General features: G+C 37.6%; 1 protein-coding gene across 1 annotated transcript in view; it reads left to right on the top strand.

The window, feature by feature from the left end:
* The window catches only part of LOC126830155 (uncharacterized), a 513,485-nt gene that overhangs the window by 210,539 nt on the left and 279,182 nt on the right, over window positions 1-23,764 (top strand). The window contains exons 8-9 of the mRNA XM_050560467.2: window positions 13,122-13,217; window positions 14,293-14,489. The gene's annotated coding sequence lies outside the window, so the exon portion shown is untranslated. The remainder of the gene's footprint in view (window positions 1-13,121; window positions 13,218-14,292; window positions 14,490-23,764) is intronic.

Genomic DNA, 23,764 nt, shown 5'->3' with positions numbered 1-23,764 from the left:
GGTCGTGAGATGAAGAATCCTATTGATTTTTAGCAATTTCCGATAATTACTGCCCTTGATCACTTCAAAAAATCTTGTGGATGCTCTTGAGGCTAAAGTTAATATCAGTGTTTGAGGTCATGAGACAAAGAATCCTATTGATTTTCAACGATTTCTGATAATTATTGCCAAACTTATGGCCCTTGATCACTTTGAAAAAACTTCTGACGCTCTAGAGGCTAAAGTTATCATCCGATTGACTTCAGATTGATAATTACTTCATGAGTTGTTACTGTTAATCAGATTTTAGTGTATTATAAATGTTTCATTACCCAAAAAAGTAAAAAATATGCGACAACACTTGTTGACTGCCCGGACGATTTAGCTGCTTTGGGCGTATGTTTCGTAACTATCTTTGTAATTTTCAAACGATTATTATCAATTATCAAACGATGTTTTGAAATTAAACAATATACCTAGTTACCCCATTATAAACGATACCAGTTTTCCAGTGTTACTTTCAAAACATCGTTCGATTGATAAAAATTGTTTAAGAATTACAAAAATGATTTAGTTAGTACTATGGCTTAGTTTAATGGTAACGGGTTTAGTTTCTCAGAGAGACCTTTATAAATGGATGACCCGTTCACTTATTTATGCCGTTTATTTATTGGACGAGCGTTTATTTTCCCGAGATACGTTGAAAAATCAACACACGATTAATTTATCTACTGTGTTGAACTATTAGATGAACCTTTTAATTTCCCGCGAGTCGTTTATGTGATCGGTTCATTTTTATTACGATTATTTACATATGAAGTACGAATAAAAAAAGGTGAATATAAAAAAATGCACACCCATAGATGATCACCTTACCGTGGTCGAAATATTATATATACTGAGCGCCATGGAAAACGCATCACTTTTTTTCCCAAATATTTTATTACTAGGTGGTTTTGTATGTATAATATTATGCAATACTATGAACTACTATGAACTATTGTTTCACACAATGCTCCCAAACGCAAAAAATATCGGCCCGTGTACACAAAAAAAAATTAAACGAGATGCACATGAAAAACCCAATATTCACGTGCATCATTGTGTGTGAGCCCTTTAAAAGCATGTTTTCAACTTAATGTGCAGTACATGAACTGTGAAACGTCCATCTGTCGTAATTTGTTGTTGGACGTGTGAAGGAATCGAGCTAGAGATGCAGAGACTTACTGAAAATCTACAGAATGAAGCCATGGGAATGTCCAGGGCTGGCATGTCTACACGTGCTATTGCCAGACACTTCAATTGTCATCAGTCCACTATTGTAAGGTTGGTGGAAAGTGTTTGAGTTACTGGATCAACACGTGACCGTCAACGTACTGGTCCACAACGCGTTACAACCCAGACTCAAGACCGCTACATCCGGGTCACTCATCTCCGTGACAGATTCCGCCCAGCGACTCGAACAGGTGCAGCTATCCTCAGGGATCATCACCGTCGGCGGCGTTTGATATGGGCTCAAGGACACCAGACATGGAGAAGAGTAGACTGGCAAAGTGTGCTCTTCAGTGATGAGAGTCGCTTTCATCTTTATCACGCTGATGGCCGTCAACGTGTGTGGAGACGTCTTGGGGAACGCCTTGCAGACTGCTGCGTCTTCAAAACGAATCAATGGGGTGGGGGAAGTGTAATGGTGTGGGGAGGCTTCACATTTCATCACCGGACCGCCCTACACATTTGCAGGGGTCGCGTTAATGCTGTAGCCTACCGTGATGATGTCTTGCAACCAATTGTTGTTCTGATGTTTCGAGCGCACCCTCAACTTCAGCACTTTCAACAGGATAATGCACGTCCGCATACCGCCCGTTTTAGTATGGACTACCTGGCTGCTAACAACATCAATGTCTTGGACTGGCCAGCCATGTCTCCAGACATGACACCGATAGAAAATGTCTGGGATGAGATTGGACGCCGCCTGTATTGGAGACCACAGATGCACACCATTGCTGCTTTAGAAGCTGCTCTTGTCCAAGAATGGAACAATTTGCCCCAGGCCTTCTTTCAAACATTGGTAAATTCCATGCAACGTTGCTGCACGCGTGCGTTAGAGCCCGTGGAGGACACACGCGCTACTGACATCTGTGTCATACTTTTGGTTTTGACCCCTCTGACTTTGTACCGTTGATTACAGATTAAACATCCATATATTGTTCACAATAAGAAGCAAAATAAATAAGATATGTTTACAGGATCATTTTGTTATACGAAAAACTAAGTGATGCGTTTTCCATGGCGCTCAGTATATTATCCATTATCCTATAAAATAAGTATTCCACCACTGACAAATACATCCATAATCGGTAAATCACGTCCCAGGTAATTATACAGTTGGAAATCGGTAAATCACATCCCAGGTAATGTATCTTTTTTAAATCACAAATGAATTAACTAGTCATCCATCTGTACACGTGATCATAATCTCGCGAGGCTGTACATTAGACTGGTGCCCCAAAAAAGCCACTGTCAATCTCTAGAGACAAGCTGTCGCCCATTTTCAGACAGCGTAATCACTTGATTGGGGGCCCCTGCGCAATTTAGTTGATTATTGGGTAATACGTAGTAGAGTCCATGATGCATTTTGGCGAGTGATTAAGCTGTCAATATGTAATTATAAAATACGAGTATACTTTATTACAAAAACATCGGTGAACTAATCTAAAATCATAACGGCAATTATAAAAACAATATGAATATACTTTACTACAAAAACATCGGTGAACTAACATAAAATCTAAAATCATAACGGCAATTAACAAACAATACGAATATACAGCGGTGAACTAATTCCGGTCGGGATCGGTAATCAACAAAAGTAAGTGTTTAACAGTTTATTTAACGATAAGTACAACTCAGTTATAACTCAGAGGGATAACTCATGTTTTCCTTTTGCGTTCGTCACTTCCGATTGTTGAAGCATTGATTATGCATCTATCATAGCAATGATCTCTGTGATAAGATAATATTTGGAATGTGTTTAACCTGTTCTATCACAGATGTGATAATGACTGGCACCAATATTGTCCTTGAAACTTAATGTAGTTGTCCATGTGAATGTCTTGACTGAGTTCAATGATTAACATTTCCTGCTAAAGCTAACCAGAGCTTTGGGACAAGATAACTTTGATTCTAACTGATGGAGAGTGATGAAACTTAGTGTATAGTTTCACTATGAGATATTTTAAAACCTTAAACATACATTATGAAAGAGCTAAATCTGATTATTGCAAGTCTTTATTTAGGCTTCAGATGTCATAGAAATTATAAATTAGATCTTTATTTACACAACAAGCACAAAATCAACTCTGTAGACCCACGGATGGCTTGGATTCAGCTTGGATTTAAACAGGATTTCGTTGACTGATTTAATTTTAAATGGCGTCGTGAGCAGAGATTAACCGTTATGTTGACGTCATACTCCCGGATCGAGGCTAAATGATAGAGTGTACGAAGCGAGGCCGCTGTTGAGCGATGCCTTAACAAATGACATCTAAACTATTTAAAGTGCAATAAACTAAACACAGATAATGACAAATTATACAATTCCTGGAGACCGTGTGATGACTAATACAGATGGACAAGTCTTCTGTCTTAATAATATCAATAAAAATATTTTTATTTCCCCAATAGGCACGACGCCACTTGCGTATACTTATAGATATATCATAATTGTATTATAATATACTATTCAAAAAAAGTAGGGGATATTTGATTTTGGGGGCATAATACTAAAATATGCAAATGACTACGAAAAAAGTCACTATAGAACCTAACAGAATAAACATTTCCAGTTACATGTGACGCCCAAACGCACCAATAGCTACCGCATGGAATGCAGGTGATGCTTGGGATCATCATGGGGGTCTAACCTAAGATTTGCACGACTCTGACTTTGAATGTTACAGTCATTGTGGCATTGAATTCCAGGGTGGAAACATCAGTTTAATTGTTTTAGTGACCAGAAAACAAATTTTGATATGCGTCGGCTTACCCAAAATGAAAGGTTACGTGCCCTTGGCATGCTACAGATCGGCACAACACAGGGCGACAACTCAAGCCCAGGATCGATTTATCCGTACCTTGGCCTTGAGAAATCGTGTCATCACAGCAAATCAGATCAGCGCTCGTCTTCAAACAGACACTGGTGTGAGAGTGAGTGGCCAGACGATTCGGAATCGACTGCATAGGGGTCACCTTCGCGCCCGACGTCCTCGCGTGATCCCTTGTTTGAGAGATCATCACATTCAGGCAAGACGTCGTTGGTGTAGGGATCGTCAACACTGGGATAATCGACGCTGGAGCAATGTGATGTTTTCAGATGAGTCAAGGTTCACTGTTGATTTTTTGGACAGACGTAGGAGGGTGTGGCGTCGTCGAAACGAGCGCTTCCAAGACGTTAACGTCATCAGACATGATCGATTTGGGGGTGGTTCTGTTATGGTGTGGGGAGGCATCACTGTTGCTGGAAGAACGGCTTTACATGTTGTTGCAGGGCGTGTTACAGGCCAGTACTACCGGGACAACATCTTGGCAGTCCATGTTGTGCCGTTGGCACGACGTCATGGCCGCCGTTTCATCTTCCAGGATGACAACGCAAGATGTCACAGGGCCAGGATCGTTACAGGTTACCTCCAACAACAGAACATCACCACATTACCTTGGCCAGCACTGAGTCCCGACCTCTCCCCCATCGAGCATGTCTGGGACATGGCTTGGACAGAGGTTACGTCAACGTCAACAACGTCCTGCCAATGTCCAAGAACTTGCTGCTGCGTTGCAACAGGAATGGGACAATCTGGACCAAAATGACCTTAGACGTCTCATTAGGAGTATGCCACGTCGGATCAATGCTTGTTTGGCAAACAGAGGAGGATTTACCCGTTACTGACTTGGTTGTGATGCTGTGGTAACTTTGCTGTTTGACCCCGGGTATCATTTTACCCTTATAATGGTCAGTCTGTGCCTTACTTAGTCTAACGATCATTTGGAATAAATCGATGAATGTGAACTTCATTTCATTTTGTCATTTGTTTCTTCGTCAGTTTCATTAGGTGACTTTAATAACACTTAAAAATCAAATATCCCCTACTTTTTTTGAATAGTATATTATGTCCTATATTCAATTGATTTAATGCATGCCCAAAATACAAGTAAGAATGAAAATTGTTATAAAAATCCAAAAAGGTAAAACACAATGATGACAGCAGACAAAAGATAGCAGAGATTATGTAGGTGGAGTTAACGCCTGTCAATCAAACAATCGGCCATACTAAGAATCGGTGAAGATGGAATTCAATCCCATTTCTAGTCAAAAATTACACTGGTGATAACTATGTTCAGAATAAAGTAATTTGACTGAAATTTTCAATATATTCTTCTTTCATCATCTATTTTTGAACTGTTATAGCAAGAATAGCTAACTCCTTATAAAAATCTCCCATAATGTATCTTTAACTGAGTTTGATAGTGAACATTTTGAGGGTTTAGAATATAATTGTGGTATGTCACGATGCCCGATATATTGACTTATCACAATTATATTCCAAACCCTTGATTTTATGCTTTGATTAAGTATAGATAATCAGTTTGATTGCTAGATACTTTTGAAAACGATAAATGTGCAAGTAATTAATATGTGTCAACTATTTATTTGGGGATTTCGGCAGGGGACATCAGCCTCAGTATTGGCTTGATTAAGTTGTTCTCTGTCCATCTCTTTCAAAATGTGGGCGTATCTTACATGGAGACTGCTTGTTGTTGAAAATGCAGGTCTTTTATCTGTCTTCAAATCTTATGAAATTATTATTTAGATATTTATTCACGTCAAGCCTAAAATCAACTCTCAGATGGCTAAGATTTCAAAATTGAACTTTAAAATGGATAAGCAAGACTTAGTCTTGCTTCTCAAGTACCATTGCTATGATGAAAAACAGTCTTTGCTAATAATGATAATAATAGTTTATTCTTCTATAGCGCATTACATAACAGCATATAAATGGCATAAAATCTCAACGCGCTTTACAATAATAATAATAATAAAAATATAATAGTTATTAAAAAAAGAAATTACATTAAAAAACAATTACATTGCATATTTAAAAATTTAAAAATTAAATTCAATGAACTATAAATTTTTAAAAACACAAATTAATATATGGATGAAAATTTCATTGTATGTTTAAAAGATATTTAAAAATTAAATGTAACATAAAGAATAGATTAGTGCATGGATGAAAGAACAAAATGTCATTTAAAAAGGATTGTTTTAATTGTGGATTTAAAAACATAATATTAGTTTCAGAGCGTATTTCAGGAGGTAGAGAGTTTCATAGAGTAGGGGGGATCACGGTGGCTAAGTGGGTAAGGCGCTGGCTCGCCAGCCTGGAGGTCGGGTGTTCGATCCCTGTATTGGCCGAGAAAGTTCATCCAGATTTTCCGGCGTGGTTTCCCCTTGTCAGTGATGCAGGACGGAGGACCTGACAAGGACAGCTGTCTAGTCATTCGGATGAGACAAAAAACCAAGGTCCCGTGTACACATTGGCGTGCACGTAAAAGATCCCTTGACAGTTGGAATTCGATATAAGAGTAGGCCGTAGTGCCGCTGTCCGGGCAAAATTTCCCTCATAGCACACTGTATGGCGTATGCCCGTCTTCATTAGCCCAGTTCGGAGCAAAACAGTAGGACGTTAAACCCCATTTCATTTCATTTCATTTCATTTCCATAGAGTAGGGGCATATTGACCAAATATTCTATCACCATAAAATTTATTTTTAGATTTTCTTGGAGGGTAAACTAGAGACGGCAGCTTGTGTAAACCTAGTTGATACAAGTGGGCGTTTCACCAATACAAGTTTGCTTAGATATACAGGGGCTTTATTATTGACAATTTTAAAAATAGTCAGAAGTACTTTAAATTCACATCTTTCAAGAATTGGGAGCCAGTGCAGTTTATAGAGAATCGGGGTGAAGGGATCAAACTTCTGTGACAGGGTAACCATTCTGGCAGTGGCATTTGTAGTTTTTGAAATTGTAAGTTACTTATATTGTAATAAAGGGAATTACAATAGTCTAATCTAGATTTTGTCATTGCATGAACAAGTTTTTCGGTGGATTTCAATGTCAAGAAGTCTACGAATTCTACCAATCTTGAATAGAGCGAAAGATATACTTTTATACGTTTGAGCAGTTAAAATCAAATATCACTCCTAAATTCCTTACGGATGTGGACGGTGTGATGGCTTCGTCACCAACGCGAATAGATTTGATCGTTTGTGAGTCATCAAAACGTGATTTAAAGTGCATAACCTCGGTTTTAGCATCATTGAGAATGGGTATCTGAAGCATATCCAAAGGATATATGCGAGCTGTTGATTAGCCATCCAGAAGATATCTATCCCGCTCTTAGTATGAATTTTGATTTTGAATCTTCTGATGAAGACTAAGAATTAACTAATATCTAAACATGTCTCTGATTTACTGTGATTTTATGTACATTTCCAGATCTCTTGAAAAGTACCATTATAATTTAATATTTGGAATAACGAAATTCATACTGAACGAAAAAGCAAACCAGTTAAAATACAAATGTATATTTCGTTTAGTTTTTCTTATACCTTCGATGGCCTACACTACATGAAGATCTTACTAGTTTTACTGGGAGGTTGCGCCAGGAGTCATACGAGCGGCTTTTGACCCTATGACGTCAAGCATTGATTCATCAATCAGCGTTGACGTTTCTGGGGGTTTACTCACAGTTCCGTGCAAAGCACACCAAGAACTCACCGTAACAGACCGCTTCATTGGCTAATTTTGAACCAAGTGGTTTCTGTCCCCAAAATTACACCCCCTCCCCCACCCCATACAATGGGAACCTTACACCCATATATAGAGGTGTGCAGCGGAATTAAAAAGTAATGTTTTTACCAAGCTCTAAGAAAATCATCATTTCCAGCCAATTTTACCCTCCCTCCCCCCTCCATATACGCTCACCTGCTACCCCCCACCCCACCTCCCCACAAATCAAAACAGTTGTCCAAGGTCATCATACACACTTCTTTAAAGATGGACAGTCCTAGAAATTTATGTTTTATTAATATATAACATGATAATCATTTATGTCAACATAATGACATTGCCCCCCAATTGTACACATTGGACGCCCTATATCTCAAAAACACCCCCTTCAAACGCCTGATCACCATCCAGATTCGGAATCTACGCAAAAAACTAGTCTAGAAAAACTTGGTCTCATAAATTCACAGCTCGGGTGGCGTTTCCCCCCCTTCAGCCACTTGACTAAAGCATCGATAGAATAACATGCGATCGCGAATCTAGGGCATAAACAATGTCACTGTGAACTCGTAGTAGTGCGGTTTCACAACTATGGTTAGGTCGATATGCACTTTGACACTTAGAATATAACGAATTGTCACTGAGATAATTTCGTAAGCTGACCATAACAATTTTTTCAAGGATTTTTAACACAAAAGGCAAGTTTGACACTGGTCGATAATTCTTAAGAATGTCTGGATCCAAACCTGTCTTTTTAAGAAGCGGTCTCACTATGGCAGTTTTAAAAGTATCAGGCACGACTCCTGTCAACAAGGATTCATTTATCAGGTCTGTAATGAAAGGTGCTAGGATATTCACATGCTTTTTCAACAGTTCTGTAGGCATTGGATCCAGTTCACAGGATTTGGAAGGCGCTGCTAAGATCAACTTTCTCACTTCTTCTAAAGGGGCTGGCTTGAAGACTTCCAATCTTGAGTGACAGCTTTCCTTCTGTAATTCACTGGAGGTACTTGAAGCAAACTTTTCACATAGTTTGTCGATCTTTTCGATAAAGAAGTCTGAAAGCATTTCTGCAGCGGCCTGTTCCGATGATGCTGTGCTCGGAAAGATATTGCTGACAGTACTTTTTTTACCAATTAGTTTCTCACAAATCTTGAGAGTCCTTTCGAGTCTGCTTCTTGAATCTGATTTTGGTGGTATTCCACTCTGGTTTGTTCGAGAAGGTTGTTGTATTTCTTCCTTTCGGCTTTGAAAATCTGTTTGTCAAACTCGCAAGCATGGGATAATTTGCTTGGCAGCTGACAGATATGGAGTGAACCAAGGAGCTTTGGGTTTAACTGTTATAGTCGTTGTTGAAAGCGGTGCTAATTTATCCAGGGCAGTCTTGATCTGCCATACAACCGGAATAGGGTTTCATTGGATTATGGTCAAAGTCTACAAGTTATCTGCATTTAATGGTTTTCTTTTGATTAGCTGGTCTAGTAATGTTAAGGTTCATGAAAATTTCACTGTGGTCTGAAGGTAACTCATTTCCAATGTTAATGTGGCTAATGATATCATCTGAATCCCTTGTCAGCAGTAAATCTAGCATATGACCCTTGTCATGCGTAGCTTGCTTAATGTGCTGAATAAGCCCAAAAGAGGTAACTAGGTTCATGAATTTCAGTGCTTCGGGTTTAGACGATTCACAATGCACATTGAAGTCTCCTCCAATCAATCGGTGGCCTGGCCAGGAGATAGAGACTTCTAAAAGTGATCTAAATTCAGGTAAAGTCTTCAATTATGCACTTGTTTTTTGACGAATAAGGTGGCCTGTACACAATCAAAACATTGAATAACTCACTCTTGGTTATGATGATATCTTCAAGGTATTGGAAAGATTTGAATTTTACTACCCTCATGCGGCTATCTTGGTGCTACATTTTCAAACAGTCATAACTCGCCAAGAATAAAGTAATTTGTATGAAATTTTCAATATATTCATTTTACATTATCTGTTTTTGAACTATTACAGCCAGAACGGATAGCTCTTCATCTAATCTCACAAAATGCATCTTTAAACTTTAAGCCAATCTTTCTGTAAAGCGTGTTTGATAGAAAAGATCTGGGTTAGTTTCGATATTTGCGCAAATTAGACCGTAACTTTCTGGATTATGGCCCCTGATTGTTTGAAAAATCATGTTTTTAGCCAGTTGGCTCTCTAGAGGTCACAATTTTTATTTTTGATTTTAAAAATCGTTCAAATATATCACCGTTACATCGTAATGACGGTTGAGTTCAAATTTATGTAAATTGTACTGAAACTTCCTGTGTTAAAGCATGTAATAGCAAGGTTGTTGACCCTCTAGAGGTCACAATTTTTATTATACGCCCACAATTTTTATTATACTGCCAAAGTTATGGCCCTTGATCATTTTGAAAAATCTTGTGAAGCTCTAGAGGCTAAAATTATCATCCGATCGACTTCAGATTGATACACAGAGTTTAAGGTCTTGAGACGAACAAGTATATTAATTTTCAATGAATTTTTATGACAGGAACAGCTAAATCCATGATGTTAAAAGTTTCATATACTAAACGTTAGCATGGGGCAGAACTTTATAAAAACCAAACAAATTCTAATGGTTTTCCAATAATTACTTAATGACTTGTTACTCTTAATCAGATTTTAATGTATTATAAATGTTTCATTACCGAAAAAAGTACAAATATGCGACAACTCTTGTTGACTGCCCGGACGATTTAGCTGCTGTGGGGTATGTTTCATTGCCTGGCAGCCTATCTTCTGATTTTGATGGAACTTAAAATATATGTTAATATCCGAAAGATCTTGGTTCTTTTTATACGCCCACATTGAAATGTGGTCGTATATTGTCGTCGCCCCCGTCCGTCTGGCGGTCCGGCATCCACAATTGCTTGTGGACGCTCTACAGGCTAAAGTTAATATCCAATTGACTTTAAATTTGTATACAGTGTTCAAGGCCATAAGACGAAGAATCCTATTGATTTTCAGTAATTTCTGATAATTACTGCCAGAGTTATGGCCCTTGATCACTTTGAAATATCTTGTGGACGCTCTAGAGCCTAAAGTTAATATCCGATTGACTTTAGATTTATATACAGTGTTTAACTTCATGAGACTAAGAAGCCTATTGATTTTCAACGATTTCCGACAATTACTGCCAGAGTTATGGCACTTGATCTCTTTGAAAAATCTTTGTGGACGCTCTAAAGGCTGAAGCTAATATCCGAATGACTTTAAATTTATACACAGTGTTTAAGGTGATGATTAAGAAGCCCATTGATTTTGAAACAATATCCGATAATTACTGCCAGAGTTATGGCCCTTGATCACTTTGAAATATCTTGTGGATGTTCTAGAGGCTAAGTTAATATCCGATTGACTTTAAATTTATACAAGGTGCTTAAGTTCGTGAGACGAAAAAGCCCAGTGATTTTCAGTGATTCCCGATAATTACTACCAGAGTTATGACCCTTGATCACTTTGAAAAATCTTATGTACTCAATAGAGGCTAAAGTTAATATCTGATTGACTTCAAATTTATACACAGTGTTTAAGGTCATGAGACGAAGTAGCCTATTGATTTTCAACGATATCTGATAATTACTGCCAGAGTTATGGCCCTTGATCACTTTGAAATATCTTGTGGGTGCTCTAGAGGCTAAAGTTAATATCCGATTTACATCAGATCTATACACAGTGTTTAAGGTCGTGAGACGAAGAAGCCCAGTGATTTTCAATGATTTCCAATAATTACTACCAGAGTTATGGCCTTTGATCACTTTGAAAAATCTTGTGAACGCTCTAGAGGCCAAATTTATCATCTGATTGACTTTAGATTGATACACAGAGTTTATGGTCTTAAGACAAACAAGTATATTGATTTTCAATGAATTTTGATAACTTGAACAGCTAAATCCATGATATTAAATGTTTCGTATACTAAACGTTAGCATGGGTCAGAACTAAAAGCCAAACAAATTCTAATTATTTTCTGATACAGTGCACTCTGTCACATCCGACCTCTGATCACTCTGGCACTCTGTGAAATCCGACACCATTTTCTTGTCTCGATTTATTTCCTTATTACTTCAGCCAAAAAATCTCTGGGTAATTCGACCTCTGAATATTCCGGATTACGACATCAATCATCCGTCCCGTCATATGATTTCCATTGAATCGACACCGTATAATCCAGCCTTCAATCGGTAGGTGTGAACCAAACACTCACCGATCAATTATCGGTGAGATTAAAACTCGATGGGTGTGAAGCCACAAAAGATTAACAAGCAATCACCAATCAATTATGTGTGAGATTAAAACTCGCTACCGTGGGTCTTTGTTGATTACTTTGTTAATTTTAATCTCTTGTACGACAGTTGTGACAAATACTCAAGAATATCCACCAATTTTCCCCTGAATTCACAGCCGTAAAAATATTCCTAGCACCTGTTGGAAACATTCGTTGCGCATGCCGATTGTACCTGGATAACCTACGGATCTCTTCGAACCGTGTGACGACGACCTGGGGATGCTCGATTCACAGTAACGTCCCAAATTGACAGAATTGCAATCGAGTGACGCGGAATTCAGTCCTGTCACAGTTCTGTCAGTCCCGACGACGGAGCTGGTGTGAGTAGAATTGTGACGTAATTAAACACGACGAACAGGTTTCGGCTGCATGGTTGGATGAGATATTTATATATCCAGTCGACGCATACGTTGTAGCCCATTTTCACTCGATTGTCACTATTTTTGGGATTGAGAGAATTCAATTCTGGGACGTTCAATCGAGTACGCCCATTATCAATGAACACATGATAGCAAAGACAAGAGTGCGATCAACTGAAGACGGCGAAGAAGATAAATTAACGACAGACTTGACCTATTCAAAATGCCGTAGCATGTCAAATGAAATAAAAATTAATGTAATCAAATTTTGAATGTACAGAAAGGTTTATCTTTTTTAAAGGGAATAACACTCTGGTGATTCGAAGCTACATTATAATAATACTTCCGGTTTTCGAAGTTACAATATTTCCGGTTTTGAGAAAACTGTGTAATCCGACATATTGTAACGATCCCGTGCGATGTTAGATTTGACAGAGTCCACTGTAATTATTTAATGAGTTGTTACTGTATTTTAGTGTATTATAAATGTTTCATTTCCGCCAATAGAAAAAATATGTGACAACTCTTGTTGACTACTCCGACGTTTTAGCTGGTGTGGGCGCATGTTTCATTGCCTGGCAACCTATCTTTGTAATTTATTAGGAAAGTTTAAAGGTAGAAATGTCGAACATGGAAGCAAAATATGATAGTGCTGCTAGAAAATTAGAAGCCGATTTACAGTCACAGATGGAAAAGGAGGTAAAAATTACATTTTTTATACGCCCACATTGAAATGTGGTCGTATATTGTCGTAGCCCCCATCCATCCGTCCGTCCACAAATGCTTGTGGACGCTCTAGAGGCTAAAGTTAATATCTGATTCACTTTAAATTGATACACAGTGTTTAAGGTCATGAGACAAAGAAGTCTATTCATTTTCAGCGATTTTTGATAATTACTACCAGAGTTATAGCCCTTGATAACTTCAAAAAATCTTATGGACGCTCTAGAAGCCAGAGTTAATATTCGATTCACTTTAAATTTATACCCAGTGTTTAAGGTCATGAGACGAAGAAGCCTTTTGATTTTCAACGATTTCCGATTATTACTGCCAGAGTTATTGCCCTTGATCACTTTGAAAAATCTTGTGGACGCTCTAGATGCTGAAGTTAATATCCGATTAACTTTAAATTTATACACAGTGTTTAAGGTCATGAGACGAAGAAGTCTATTTATTTTCAGCGATTTTCGATAATTACTGCCAGAGTTATGTCCCTTGATCACTTCAAAAAATGTTGTAAATGCTCTAGAGGCTAATATCCGATTGAGGTTTGAGGTCATGAGACGAAGAATCATATTGATTTTCAATGATTTCCAATAATTACTGCCAAAGTTATGGCCCTTGATCACAAGAAAAATCTTGTGACGCTCCAGAGGCTAAAGTTATCATCCGATTGACTTCAGATTGATACACAGAGTTTAAGGTCTTGAGACGATCACGTATATTGATTTTCAATGAATTTTTGTGACATGAACAGCTAAATCCATGATGTTAAAAGTTTCGTATACTAAACGTTAGCATGGGGCAGAACTTTATAAAAAACAAACAAATTCTAATGGTTTTCTAATCGGATTTTAATATATTATAAATGTTTCATTACCGAAAAAAGTAAAAATATGTGACAACTCTTGTTGACTGTCCGGACGATTTAGCTGCTGTGGGCGTATGTTTCGTTGCCTGGCAACCTGTCTTTAAGACTTTTAATTTACAAAACATTGATTTGTAATTGTATTTTAAAAATGAATTAGTTGACAAATTTTATTGTTATTTTTAGATATCAGAACAGATAGATGACATCACCGAGAAAATGGAATCAACTGTTACAGAAATCCAGGAGAAACATCGACAACAGGTAATGGAATTACAGAAACGTCAACAAAAAGACCTGGAACAACAATTAAATAAATTTCATGAACAAGTTCTTGAGAAAGAGGAAAAATTACAAAAACAAATTGTTAATGGAGAAAATCAGTAAGTGAACTCTCTTATGCCATTTTAAGACTAACATTAGTAACATTGTAGTTTATTTTGGAATATGATCTTGACCCAGCCAAAGCCATAAAGTAGGTGTCACAGCTCAGTTGCTCACATTGAAGAAAGACGTTTTTATCTGCCCACATTTTCATGTGGACGTATATTGTAGTCGCCCCTGTCTGTCCGTCCACAATTTGTTTGTGGACACTCTACATGTCACAATTTTTATTCAATTGTGACGATACTCAAAATATAGGTCTATGTATTGGCATATATCGGACCATAACTTCATGGATTATGGCCTCTGATTGTACGAAAAATCACGTTTTTAGCTTGTGGACACTCTAACTAAGAGGTCACAATTTTCATCCGATTTTGATGAAAGTTGAAATGCATGTTTATAACCCAAAGTTCTTGGTTTCTTGCGATAACTTCCTGAATTATGGCCCATAATTGTACGAAAAATCACGTTTTTAGTTTGTGGTCACTCTAGAGGTAACAATTTTTACCCGATTTAAAAAACCTTTTGACTATATCACTGTTACACCCTAATGATGGCTGAGTTCGAATTTCACGAAAATCAGACCAAAATAGCTGCCCCTCGTACGCAAATAGTGTAAAAATATGGTATATCAAAATTGTGGACCTTCTAAAGCTGGTGGTCCCTCTAGAGGTCACAATTTTTATACGCCCACATTTTCATGTGGACGTATTATGCCATCGCCCCTGTCCGTCCGGACGTCCGTCCACAATTGTTTGTGGACTCTCTACAGGTCACAATTCTTATCCGATTTCGACGAAACTTGAAATATAGGTTTATCCCCAAAAGATCTCGGCTGCTTTCGATATTGGCATGTATCGGATCGAAACATCATGGATTATGGCCCCTGTTTGTACGAAAAATCGCCGTTCATTCTGGAATAGCATAAGAATATGTTATATCAAGGTTGTGGACCCTATAGAGGTCACAATTTTGATCCGATTTTCTTGAAACTTGAAATGTAAGTTTATAAGCCAAAGATCTCAGTTCCTTTCGATATTCGCGCATATCGGACAGTAACTTCCTGAATTATGGCCCCTGATTGTACGAAAAATCACGTTTTTAGCTTGTGACCCTATAGAAGTCATAATTTTTATCCGATTTAAAAAAACGTTCTATTATATCACCGTTACACCCTAAGGATGACTGAGTTCGAATTTCGTGAAAATCAGCCTAAAATTGATAGACAAAATGGCCGCTGTTCGTTCTCAAATAGAGTAAGAAAATTGTATATCAAGGTTGTGGACCCTATAGAGGTCACAATTTTTATCCGATTTTGTTGAAACTTGAAATGTAAGTTTATAACCCAAAGATCTCAGTTCCTTTCGATATTCGCGCATATCCGACCGTAATTTCCTGAATTATGGCCCCTGATTGTACGAAAAATCGCGTTTTTAGCTTGTGGACCCTATAGAGGTCATAACTTTTATCCGATTTAAAAAAACGTATTATTATATCACCGTTACACCCTAAGGACGACTGAGTTTGAATATCGTGAAAATCGGCCCAAAATTGACAGACAAAATGGCTGCCGTTCATTCTGGAATAGCATAAGAATATGTTATATCAAGGTTGTGGACCCTATAAAGGTCACAATTTTTATCCGATTTTGTTGAAACTTGAAATGTAAGTTTATAACCCAAAGATCTTGGTTCCTTTCGATATTCGCACATATAGGACCGAAACTTCCTGAATTATGGCCCCTGATTGTACGAAAAATTGCGTTTTTAGCTTGTGGATCCTATAGAGGTCATAATTTTTATCCGATTTAAAAAAACGTATTGACAGACAAAATGGCTGCCGTTCGTTCAGTTCCTTTCGATATTTGCGCATATCGAATTGTAATTTCCTGAATTATGGCCCTTGATTGTAGGAAAAATCACTTTCTTGTTAGCTTGTTCTCTATCCATCTCTTGAAAATGTGGGCGTATCCTGCCTGGCAGCCGCTGGTTATCCAATTGAAAAAAAAAGTTTCAATATTTCACCGTTACACCCTAATAACAGCTGAGGTCAAATTTCGTGAAAATCGAACCAAAACTGGTGGACAAAATGGCCGCCCCTTTTATGCAAATAGTGTAAATATACTGAGCGCCATGGAAAACGCATCACTTTTTTTTTCCAAATATTTTATTACTAGGTGGTTTTTTATGTATAATATTATGCAATACTATGAACTATTGTTTCACACAATGCTCCCAAAGGCAAAAAATATCGGCCCGTGTGCACGAAAAAAAATTGCACGAGATGCACATGAAAAACCCAATATTCACGTGCAGCATTGTGTGTGAGCCCTTTAAAAGCATGTTTTCAACTTAATGTGCAGTACATGAACTGTGGAACGTCAATCTGTCGTAATTTGTTGTTGGACGTGTGAAGGAATCGAGCTACAGATGCAGAGACTTACTGAAAATCAACGGAATGAAGCGATTGGAATGTCCCGGGCTGGCATGTCTACACGTGCTATTGCCAGACACTTCAATTGTCATCAGTCCACTATTGTAAGGTTGGTGGAACGTGTTCGAGTTACTGGATCAACACGTGACCGCCAACTTCCTGGTCCACAACGCGTTACAACCCAGGCTCAAGACCGCTACATCCGGGTCACTCATCTTCGTGACAGATTCCGCCCAGCGACTCGAACAGGTGTAGCAGTCGTCGGAAGACAAGGACCAGTAAGTGCCAACACCGTAAGACTTCGTCTAAGAGAAGTAGGACTCCATGCACGACGACCTTATGTTGGAACTATTCTCAAGGATCATCACCGTCAGCGGCGTTTGATATGGGCTCAAGGACACCAGACATGGAGAAGAGTAGACTGGCAAAGTGTGCTCTTCAGTGATGAGAGTCGCTTTCATCTTTATCACGCTGATGGCCGTCAACGTGTGTGGAGACTGCTGCGTCTTCAAAACGAATCGATGGGGTGGGGGGAGTGTAATGGTGTGGGGAGGCTTCACATTTCATCACCGGACCGCCCTACACATTTGCAGGGGTCGCGTTAATGCTGTAGCCTACCGTAATGATGGCCCGTGGAGGACATACGCGCTAGTGACATCTGTGTCGTACTTTTGGTTTTGACCCCTCTGACTTTGTACCGTTGATTACAGATTAAACATCCATAAGTGTACAAATGTGTTGTTATTGATGTGTTCCCATTTGAATATTGTTCACAATAAGAAGCAAAATAAATAAGATATGTTTACAGAATCATTTTGTTATACGAAAAACTAAGTGATGTGTTTTCCATGGCGCTCAGTATATATGGTATCTCAAGGTTGTGGCCCCTCTAAAAGTCAAAATTTTGATCCGATTTTGATGAAACATGTAATATAACTTTATAACCCAATGATCTTGGTTCCTGTCGATATTCATGGATATTGGATTGTAGCTTCCTGAATTATGGCCCTTGATTGTAAGAAAAATCACTCTTTATACGCCCACATTGAAATGTGGTCGTATATTGTCGTCTGTCCGTCCGCCCATCTATCTGTCGGTCCGGCGTCCACAATTGCTTGTGGACGCTCTAGAAGCTAAAGTTAATATTCAATTGACTTTAAATTTATACACGGTGTTTAAAGTCATGAGTCAATAAAGCCCAGTGATTTTCAATGATATCCGATAGTTATTACCTTGATCACTTCAAAAAATCTTGTGGACACACTAGAGGCCAAAGTTAATATCCAATTGACTTTTAATTTATACACAGTGTTTAGGGTCATGAGACGAAGAATCCTATTGATTTTCAACGATATCCAAAAATTACTGCCAAAGTTATAGCCCTTGATCACTTTGAAATATCTTGTGGACGCTCTAGAGACTAAAGTTAATATCCGTTTGACTTCAGATTTATACACAGTCAGTGTTTCCGCTAGCTTTAAAAGTTACTGGTACACCGTACTGGTAGAGGTTAAAAATACCAGTCCACTCGTAATTTTACCAGTCTGATGAAAACAAAATTTTACCGCTAATCAATCTTGTCAATTATATATTCAAATAAATAAACACTTCATTGAAACATATTGTGAAAATAAGCCAGGCGGATCTCGTCATGGATTGGGGGGTTGGATGGCTGAATTGTTAGCGTGCGCGCGCTGTATCATAGTCTGTGATTGAGTCGGCGTGACAAGGAGTAGGGTCGCCTGTCCAACCTCGTGGGTTTTCTCCGAGTCCTCTGGTTTCCTCCCACTGCTAAAGATCCCTATGCGTAAGCGAATTATTGAAATAAAATTAAACCATATGTTAGTCCCGAAATGACCTAGTTTGTGTCGAGTGGACGTTAAACCCCATTTCTCTCTCTCGTCATGGATTGTATTGTAAATCTCGAGAATCGCACTTCTTTGACACTCCATATGAATTCCAGGTAGATATTAAAATAATAATTGGATCATACATTTGATGGTTTCACAGACCAGTTGTTAGTTCGATTTAAATCTTCCCTGAATATAATCCACTGATAGAACACCGAATACTCTGAGAAACAGTCATTAATAATGTATATTTCCGTAAAAATCTCCAATGACACGTGACATCGCTGGAATTAGGTCAATGAATCAGCGACGTTATCTTTAGTTTTAAATACTGTTTAACGTTATGATTTTTTACTTTATACAGATGCTGACAGAAGCTTTATTTTATAAATGTTGTCGTTATTATTAAAGGCTATGACATAGTCAAACAAAATTTTATTTTAAAGCAATTTCAATTGTGGTTGTCACGTGATCTTTGTGTCGTTTGTCTATCATCGTTGAATGAATAAAAACTAAAAGATGACAGACAAAAACTATGGTGCTGTGGTAAACAATTACGCAGAGACATATAGTAAATTTGGCCAACATAAACTCGTCTTTCCTCTGCTGGTACACTACTCACAGGAACTACCAAAGATATAACGATATTTCTTTTGCGTTTGATACATGACATGTATCACCACCTCTGTTAAAGGACGAAAAATTCTTCTGCTTTGGCGCCATTTTGTGAAGATCATGCAGACACTGATCAGCAATCTTCAAGACGGAAGAAACCGTCATACCCAAGTTACTATAAGTAGCACCACTTTTTGACACCCATGGTCAGCACAAGATTTTTGACACGAGTTATGAATGGAAAGATAAAGTTGCAGTTAATTTTGTTCACGTTATGATTTTCTGTTATCATTGTTTACTGGTCCCATTGACCGCTGGGAAGACAATTTACCGGTACACGTTAAAATTTACCGGTATAAAACTGGAAAATACCGGTTATTGGAAACTCTGACAGTGTTTACGGTCATGAGACGAAGAAGCCCAGTGATTTTCAATGATTTCCGATAATTATTACCAGAGTTTTGGCCTTTGATCACTTTGAAAAATCTTGTGGATGCTCCGGTTGACTTAAAATTGATAAACGTTAGCATGGGGCAGAACTAAAAGCTGTATTATAAATGTTTCATTACCAACAATAGAAAAAATATGCGACAACTCTAGTTGACTGCTTGGACGACTTAGCTGCTGTAGGCATATGTTTCGTTGCCTGGCAACCTATATGGAAATGTGGTCGTATATGGCCTCCGCCTGTCAGTCCGTCGTCCACAATTTCTTGTGAACACTCTACAGACTACATTTATTATCTCATCAGTTTGAAATTTATGTGTATTGTTTACATTAGTGAGACAAAGAATCCTATTTAATTAGGGTTTCACACTGCGTAGCTTGTGTGAAAAACTATTGTTTTTGTTCGGATTATTAGGCTTTCAGTTTGTCTGAAAGACTATTGTTATTACTAAAATTATTATTAGGCTTCAGACTTTGTCTGAAAACCTATTGTTTTTACTGAAAGCCTATTGTGATTACGGAAAGTCTGTTTTGATTACTAAGATTATTATTATTATTATTTTTTTATCCCAGGAGCCTATTTCTCAGTACCTGTAATAGATACCAATCTGGGACCTAATTTTCTATCGGGAAACCATGTGTTGGGTACTTGATAAATATTTTTTGAAACTTCTGCGCAGATCGGAAGTGACCAAATTTGGTACGGTGCCAAAAAGTTAAAAAACAGCCGTAACTTCGTCAATTCTGTACCAATTTTCAAACAAATGACATTTTCGGAAACTCTGGGTCTTTTCTGGGACGCTAGCAATTGAAAATTTAAAAACTTCGTCGTTGACTTCTAGCGTTCGAAAAATGAAAATATGTTGTTTAAGAGACTATTTTTGTTATTTTTTTAAATTTTCAAAATTTTCAAATTTGACCTACATTTTTACATACCTGAAGTCCATTGGATTCCAGCCATATAATTTTCTTTCAGAGTGATCGCCCTTTATTTTCGATTTTTTTTATACGGTCACATTTTAATGTGGACGTATATGTTTTCGCCCCTGTCCGTCCGGATGTCCGTCCGTCCACAATTTGTTTGTGGACACTCTACAGGTCACAATTCTTATCAGATTTTTACGAAACTTGAAATATAGGTTTATCGCCAAAAGATCTCGGCTGCTTTCGATATTGGCATGTATCGGATCAAAACTTCATGTATTATGGCCCCTGTTTGTACGAAAAATCACATTTTTAGCTTGTAGACCCTATAGAGGTCGGGGGGTTGGATGGCCGAATGGTTAGCACACGCACGCTGTATCATATGATCTGTCATTGAGTCAACTGGCGGGGTTTCGATTCCCCGGTTGTACGTGACAAGGAGTAGGGTCGCCTGTCCAACCTCGTGGGTTTTCTCTGGGTGCTCCGGTTTCCTCCCACTGCTAAAGACCCCTATGCACAAGCGAATTATTGAAATTAAAATTAAACCATATGTTAGTCCCGAAATGACCTAGTTTGTGTCGAGTGGACGTTAAACCCCATTTCTCTCTCTCTCTCTCTATAGAGGTCACAATTTTTATCCAATTTTGTTGAAACTTCAAATCTAAGTTTATAACCCAATGATCTTGGTTCCTTATGATATTCGCGCATATCAGATTGTAACTCCCTGAATTATGGCCCCTGATTGTACGAAAAATCGTGTTTTTAGTTTGTGGACCCTATAGAGGTCATAATTTTTATCCAATTTAAAAAAACGTATTATTTTATCACCGTTACACCATAAGGATGGCTGAGTTTGAATTTCGTGAAAATCGGCCCAAAACTGACAGACAAAATGGCTGACCTTCGTTCTCAAATAGCTTAAAAATATGGTATATCAAGGTTGTGGACCCTATAGAGGTCACAATTTGAAATGTAAGTTTATAACCTAAAGATCTTGATTCCTTTCGATATTCGCGCATATTGGACCGTAACTTCCTGAATTATGGCTCCTGATTGTACGAAAAATCATGTTTTTAGCTTGTGGACCCTATAGAGGTCATAATTTTTATCCGCTTTAAATAAACGTATTATTATATCACTGTTATGCCCTAAGGACAGTTGAGTTTGAATTTCATGAAAATCGGCCCAAAATTGACAGACAAAATGGCCGCCGTTCATTTTCAAATAGCGTAAAAATATGGTATATCAAGGTTGTGGACCCTATTTAGGTCATAATTTTAATCCGATTTTGTTGAAACTTGAAATGTAAGTTTATAACCCAAAGTCTTGGTTCCTTTCGATATTCGCGCATATCGGACCGTAACTTCCTGAATTATGGCCCCTGATTGTACAAAAAATCGCGTTTTTAGCTTGTGGACCCTATAGAGGTCATAATTTTTATCCAATTTAAAAAAATGTATTATTGTATCACCGTTACGCCCTAAGGACGGTTGAGTACGAATTTCTTGAAAAACTGCCCAAAATTGACAGACAAAATGGCCGCCGTACGTTCTCAAATAGCGTAAAAATATGGTATATCAAGGTTGTGGAACCTATAGAGGTCACAATTTTTATTTGTAAGTTTATAACACAAAGATTTCGGTTCCTTTCGATGTTTGCACATATCGAATAGTAATTTCCTGAATTATGGCCCTTGATTGTAGGAAAAATTATTTTCTCTTTAGCTTGTTCTCTATCCATCTCTCAAAAATGTGGGCGTATCCTGCCTGGCAGCCGCTGGTTATAGATTTTTAAAAAAGTGTATTATATTTAGATAGCTGATCTAATGTCGATTCTAATAATGTATAATATGTATTCAGTCATTGAAATTTAATTTTTGATATTTTGACATTTTTGCATTTATGGCACTTTTGAACATGGGATTTCTCATGGTGATTTCGTCTGATCAGATAATGTAATATTTCATTATAGAGCCCTGCGATAAAGAAAAATTTCAAAATATCATACATTTCCTCATTGACAATGCCATATTTGAGGTTGGGCATCAGATAATGCAACAAACCATTGGTTTGCCAATGGGAACTGACCCCGCCCCATTTATGGCAAATGCACATTTATATAAATACGAATTCGACTTTCAAGACCATAAAAGAAAAACAGATTACAAAGTAGCTAAAAGTCTAAACTATAATTTCCGATACATTGATGACATAACACCTATCAATGATAACGGAAATTTCAACAAATATAAAACTGAAATATATCCTCCTGAACTAATATTAAATAAAGAAAATTCCGGTACTATAAATGCATCTGTTCTTGATCTGGACATCAATATAATTAATAATATATTTAATGTCGGTATTTTCGACAAAACGGACAAATTTGGTTTTGAAGTAGTAAAATACCCGTCAATCTATAGTAACATACCAGATTCCACGCTATATAATGTTTTCTATTCACAGGCATTACGATTTTTGACAATATGTAACAATAAAGAACTATTTCTCTCCCGAATAAAATCTCTTTACTTTAAATGCACTGCCAAAGGCGCTACACAATTACGCATTTTAAAAGAAATTTCAAAACTTCCATTTCTTCAACATACCAAGTTTGACATTTCTTGTAAGTATATAACAGACTACATACTGGATAATGATCCAATTTAAATTTTATTTTAGATTTTCTGTAGTTACCTAACCCTGTCTGAATTACCTCCCTATATAGTATGCCTTTATAAATACACTTATATAGTACGATTTCTTCAACATACCTGTTTTGCATTTCTTGTGTGGGGTATTATATTAATATATTATAAATTGTACAATTACATAACTTAATAATTCCGATTAGTCGCTTTTAATGTTATTCAATCTGGATTATCGCCCTTATTATTGTGATTTTTTATCACATTCTAAGATATGACTTCATTCCCAAAATAACGTCGCAACTCAGTCAGCAGACGGCTGTCCTTCGAGACAGTCTACATTTCCCATTTGCTT

Source organism: Patella vulgata, chromosome 1 (assembly GCF_932274485.2).
Source record: "Patella vulgata chromosome 1, xgPatVulg1.2, whole genome shotgun sequence".
NCBI classification, from domain to species: Eukaryota; Metazoa; Mollusca; class Gastropoda; family Patellidae; genus Patella; species Patella vulgata.
Note: the sequence above shows the minus strand (reverse complement) of the source record. Positions and strands in the feature narration are given on the sequence as shown.